This window comes from Portunus trituberculatus, chromosome 35 (genome assembly GCF_017591435.1).
Source record: "Portunus trituberculatus isolate SZX2019 chromosome 35, ASM1759143v1, whole genome shotgun sequence".
NCBI lineage: Eukaryota > Metazoa > Arthropoda > Malacostraca > Decapoda > Portunidae > Portunus > Portunus trituberculatus.
The window spans coordinates 17243932-17250383 of record NC_059289.1 but is presented as its reverse complement, the minus strand read 5'-3'; the positions used below and the strand labels follow the sequence as shown (position 1 = coordinate 17250383).

At 43.5% G+C, this 6452-nt stretch overlaps 1 long non-coding RNA gene across 1 annotated transcript; it reads right to left on the bottom strand.

Annotated features, from left to right (window-relative positions):
• Positions 1-4197: 4197 nt before the first annotated feature.
• LOC123513218 lies at positions 4198-4789 on the bottom strand. The gene is made up of 2 exons (XR_006677289.1): positions 4648-4789; positions 4198-4374 (listed from the first exon to the last, which is right to left on the bottom strand). It is a non-coding gene; the product is annotated as an uncharacterized LOC123513218 (long non-coding RNA).
• Between the last annotated feature and the right edge of the window lie 1663 nt (positions 4790-6452).

Below are 6452 nucleotides of genomic sequence, written 5' to 3'. Positions count from 1 at the left end.
CGTCTCATCTTGGAAGTTTGCATCAGCTGGGCGGGACTCGAATCGTGGCCTTTTAAGGTGAAAGGTGCCATTTTGTACATGACAAAGGGCAGCTCCACCACCACCGGGACATCCACCAGCTTGGGACACCGGTACATCCTGCGTGGACCAAGAATAACAGAGATATTAGGGAAAATGTGGGAGGTTTGGCCGGGTTGTGGTGGTGGTGGTGGTGGTGGTGTCCGCGTGGCTCCGTGTGGCTGCTTTGATCTTATTCCCTTCACTGCAATGACGTGTTTTTATATTCTTGCTATTTCTCAGTTTTATACTGCTTCACTAACTTATGTGGGGGATTAAAATGTTGAAGATTCTAGCCATTTATTTTGTGACCACCATAGACCCTTCCTAATGTCAATGAAACCGTCTAATGACACACAAAACTCATGGTCAAAATGCGTCCCAGTACTGAAGAGTTTCATTTTGTATCGGGAAGTGAAAGGGCAAGAAAAACTGCCACTAAAACACAAACACTGTCTTTCATATCGCTAAGTATTGCATATATTGAGCCATGTTTCCTGCACTAATACATTCACAGCCTCAATCTTTTCATTCGCCTCACCACACCGTCCCAGCGCCACCACAGCTCACCACCACCATTATCACATCATTCCCTCTTCTTATCATCTCATTCTCTTCCACTTGCCTGCTCCACACACTCCACCACCACATCTTCACAGCCTCAATCCTTTCAATCGCCTCTCCACACCGTCCCAACACCACCATCATCACCATAATCATCTCATTCTCTTCCGCTTCCATCATTTCATTCCTCCCACTTGCACACATACGGCCAAACACACCCAAAAACCGCTCCCACACACTCAAAGCATTTAAAACACTCAAAACCAACCCAAAACACACTCAAAACACCTCAAAATACCATGCAACACTTAAAACTACCAATAAACATACTAGACTAACAAAATATACACCAATACCACTCCACATACACACATACACCCGAACACACACCACAACACCGCTTCCACATACACAAACACTTAAAATACTCAAAACTAACCCAAAATACCTTAAAACACCATGCAACACCTCAAAATACCAACAAACACTTGAAACTCACTAGACACACAAATATACACCAATACCAGCCCTCACACCCCAAAACACACCCAGACCACTTAAATGACTCAAACTAACCAAAAACACTCAAAACACCATGAAACACCTCAAAATACCAATAAACATACTTACACTCACTAAGACACAAAATACACACCACACACACAAACCACTCAAAATATTCCCAAACGCACTCAAAACACCACGCAACACTTCAAATTACTTCACAACACACAAAACTCACTAAAAACACACAAAACTATACCCAAATCATCCGCCACACACACCCAAGTAACTTAAAACACTCCAAACTAACCCAAAACCTTATACAACCTCTTAAAACACACCCAAATACTCAAACACACTCCCACACCACACTCAAGATACGTGAAATATACCCAAAACGTCTAACACACACTGAAAACACACAAAATGCACCCAAAACACACTTATAACACCCAAAACAACGCGCTACACCACCAAACACACTTCAAACTCCTCAAATATACCTCAAAACATCAAAATGCATAATAAAGAAGGGCAGACTTACCTAAACATTGCGGCTTGGCTCCTCCTCCTCTTTCACTTCTGTTTCTCCTTTGTTCTTCGTTTTCCTCCTTTCTTTCTTCTTTTTCCTTCCTTTTACTGCTTCCATCTACACGCCTGAGCCTAGAAACACATCAAAACACTTAGAAAACACGAGATATGAAGCAAAGTATTGAGGAAGTGGAGGAGAGTCAAGTATTGTGGCTAGCCTGTTCCTCCTCTTCCTCCTCCTTTATTTCTCCTTCCTTCTTCCTTACTACTACTATCTACTCACCACAGCCTAGAAACACACGCAAACACGTAGAAATCACCAGATATTAGGCAAAATATTGACGAACTGCGGCTTTGGAAAAGAGGCGGCAGCCCGGGGTGAGTCACCACCTGGGCTGTGGTCATCAGAGAACGAGCAGGAGCGGGGTCACTCGGCTAAATTACGTAAATAATTTCATTTTAAAAATGACTTTTCGAAAAAACGAAGCCACGGCCGAATGCTTGTTATTTTAGGACGTGATAAATAGGAAAACGTATTTCAAAAATATAAAAACAACTCCAGCTTAACTAGTTTTCAAAAAATGTCTAAATTAAGTATGCTAAATATAAAACAACATTCAAACTCATAAATCTGCTAAAACGCCCTGCAAAGTCAAGCCATTTTCACTTGGCGAGTGTTTGACCACATTTGAGGGAGTGTGAGGTATCTTTCAAGGCATTCCACAGCGAGTTACACCGAGAACCACAAACGTCACCAAATAAAATAAAGAAAAATAAGACGTTTTTTCAACACCACCAAACACCATTTCAAAGTCCACATATTTCACTCAATAGATTGATTTCACGCCTAAAGAGGACAGCCGATCCTTTGACACCACAAAGGCCCACTTATACCGTCAAATAAGAAACCTCAAAATTCGAGAGGGAAAATTTTGACCGTTGAAAAGCCTTTAACACACGCCATAAAACACCACTAAACGCCACATATTTACCCAACACAGGCGCGCAACACACTTCAAACACAACGAAACATTTATACAAACCATAAAAACACACCATGGAAGCGTAATATTACCCTCACGAAATATTAGAAAAAAGTATTGGACCGAGCAGGCTGCCAGGGGGGATGATGGCGGGGGACCAGAGGGGTAGGTAACATCCGGGGACCTGGAGGCGGGAACAGCGGCGGCGCGGGGTCCATATGTTGCCTTTAAAATCTCACCACAACAAAATGAGGCTATGTCGGGAAGAAATGACCATGGGAGATGACATGGTAGACTGGTGGGTGCACTCTGGCACATGTTTGGCTTACTGTGAGTGAAGGACGCAAATAACAACGGCGAATATACACAACTTGCCTCTATGACCGCTTGTTTACCTAATCACCTTTACAAATCTGGGTACAGTTCGAGGTATTTTCACTCCCGTAGGTAAATGGAGGCCCAAGATAAGCGAATGGCCTTCAACACACCTTGAGTAAGTGAAGGAGGGGTGTGGTGAAGGCTGCAGGTCATGGTGGCTTGCCTTGCACTGCTGGTTCACTCTTGTCTTGCCGCTTGTACTGCTAAAAACTGCCTGGGAATATGGTAACACTTCACTTCATTGTGTGTGTGTGTGTGTGTATTTAGCTTGGTTTTGTGTGTGTTTGAGTGTGTATTGAGTATCTATGGCTGTGCGTGAGTGCGTCTGGGTGTGTAGATAGACTGAGCAGTAAACACCAAAACACCACCGCCAGCACCACCACCACTGTATGTGCGTGAAGGCTGTGCTGTCTGAACGGTACACAACTGTCAATGATAACTCCCCATTACTACAGCTATTATTAATGGGACATAATGGTTATTCTCGCTTCAGGTATCGAGTTAATGGTTAGTGTGACATCTTAATCCTCTCTTTCTCTTCGTGATCTTGTCCTGTGCTGGTGATCTTGGTGAAGGGGGATATTATCGCCGCATGCCAAGTGGTCTGTCTGCGCGACGATAAGGAAACACGTAAACAAGCACAAGTAAATTGTATGTTAGTTAAGGTTTTAATGCTAAGGACCAAAACTGAAGTTAAGACGCCACTAGAGTATAGTGAAGTAACGAATAAGGGAGAGACAGGCTTGGTGATGGCAGGGCGAAGGAAGAGAGGCGAAGATGTTTACAGTGGAAATTGGTGAGTCTTGAGGAGTATACTGTACCTCCCCTACACGATGGGTCACCAGGTTATCCTGTCTACTACCGTCCGTGGCAGCCCCGGGACACAGGAGAGGGACAGAAGGGAGCAGGGTGTTATACAAGTAACATCGTGAGTTGAGCTTGCTCCACACACACACACACACACACACACACACACACACTTATGTATTATTCCCTCGGCAGTCGTGTAAATACCAGAGTGAACCAGTCACCGCCTCACCAGTCACCAGTCACCGGTCACCACAGGCTCCACGTGATGTGCCCCAGTCTGCAACCTGCACCCACACCCTCGCTCAACCATCCACAGTTACACACTCACATACACCGGAAACTTATACACAATGAGATGAGCCATATTTTGATCTTTCTTAAGTATGCTTTACAGTAACAACACCATTCCATAGCATAAGTACAGTACAATCTTCCTACATCTTGGCTAGCCTCACGTCGCGCTGCCTCCCCCGCTCGGCTCCCAATGCCAGCTCGCTCACTTGCTCATCCACACCACACCCGAACATTCACAACCTTGTTCATGTTACTGTATTCAAACAAAGGAATACGAGATTCAGAACACTAGTGACAAATGTCAATACAAACAAGACAGATGCAAGGAAACAGAATATAGAAGGTATACAAACATACAAAATATATTATACACTAAATAAGAATCGAGACGATACAAATATGAATGGAAAGATGGAAAAGAAAAAAAAAAAAAAATAGGAAACACAAAGACACACACACACACACACACACACACACACGACGCTTATTTTAGGCAAAAGTCAAGATAGAAGAACCATTTCCTCACCTTTTCCATCTTCATTGCGAGGTTTGCATACTTCCATCCAGCTTGTACAGTACACTGCCTCTGTGCGGCTCTATATAGTCATCAGCAGCCAGCGTGTCTGCGGTCATCTCTTCAGAACACACACCAACACACCCCAGACCAGTGAACGCACCTACCACGCAACCCTGGAACAACAAAAAGAGTTTAGGAATTAAACTTCATTTTCTTTTTCCATTTATCATTCGTTTTCTTTAAATACTGAAGGGGTAACACCATAATACCACCACCAACACCACCATGAGACTCAGGAGATAGAAGACTCAAGTACCTTTTGTGGGCAACCTCTCTATCATGTACAGCACGAGAACAGGCCGAGCTGAACCAAGATTTAGAAGGTTTTGATTAAGAGAGTGAGGAATGTACGTCTTCATGCCACACACTATCACCTCTGCTAGGCGTTCAGGACACAAAGATGGCTCTCTGACACGGAAGCAATAATCATTCCAGGGAAAAACATCATAATACCTCCTCAGGGCCCCCCAGCTGGCAGAGGCAAAACCCCAGAGGCACCTACGCTTTGGGGTATCCTGTGGAGGGATTGGAGAAATAGGACAAGATACAGAAATGAGATTGTGATGATACATAGCTTCGTCTGCTGTCATTACCATCATCATCACCATTATTATCATTATTATTATTATTGTTACTATTATTATCATTATTGTCATTATTATTGTTATTCTTATTCCTTCAGCAGGCAGGGAGTTCCAGAGTGTGCCAGAGAAAGTGTGAAGGATTGAGAGTACTGGTTAATTCTTGCATTAGAGAGGTGGACAGAATAGTGGTGAAGGATTGAGAGTACTGGTTAACTCTTGCATTAGAGAGGTGGACAGAATAGTGGTGAAGGATTGAGAGTACTGGTTAACTCTTGCATTAGGGAGGTGGACAGAATAGTGGTGAAGGATTGAGAGTACTGGTTAACTCTTGCATTGGAGAGGTGGACAGAATAGTGGTGAAGGATTGAGAGTACTGGTTAACTCTTGCATTAAAGAGGTGGACAGAATAGTGGTGAAGGATTGAGAGTACTGGTTAACCCTTGCATTAGAGAGGTGGACAGAATAGTGGTGAAGGATTGAGAGTACTGGTTAACTCTTGCATTAGAGGTGGACAGAATAGTGGTGAAGGATTGAGAGTACTGGTTAACTCTTGCATTAGAGAGGTGGACAGAATAGTGGTGAAGGATTGAGAGTACTGATTAACTCTTGCATTGGAGAGGTGGACAGAATAGTGGTGAAGGATTGAGAGTACTGGTTAACTCTTGCATTAGGAGGTGGACAGAATAGTGGTGAAGGATTGAGAGTACTGGTTAACTCTCGCATTGAGAGGTGGACAGAATAGTGGTGAAGGATTGAGAGTACTGGTTAACTCTTGCATTAGAGAGGTGGACAGAATAGTGGTGAAGGATTGAGAGTACTGGTTAACTCTTGCATTAGAGAGGTGGACAGAATAGTGGTGAAGGATTGAGAGTACTGGTTAACTCTTGCATTAGAGAGGTGGACAGAATAGTGGTGAAGGATTGAGAGTACTGGTTAACTCTTGCATTAGAGAGGTGGACAGAATAGTGGTGAAGGATTGAGAGTACTGGTTAACTCTTGCATTAGAGAGTGGACAGAATAGTGGTGAAGGATTGAGAGTACTAGTTAACTCTTGCATTGGAGACGTGGACAGAATAGTGGTGAAGGATTGAGAGTACTGGTTAACTCTTGCATTAGAGAGGTGGACAGAATAGTGGTGAAGGATTGAGAGTACTGGTTAACTCTTGCATT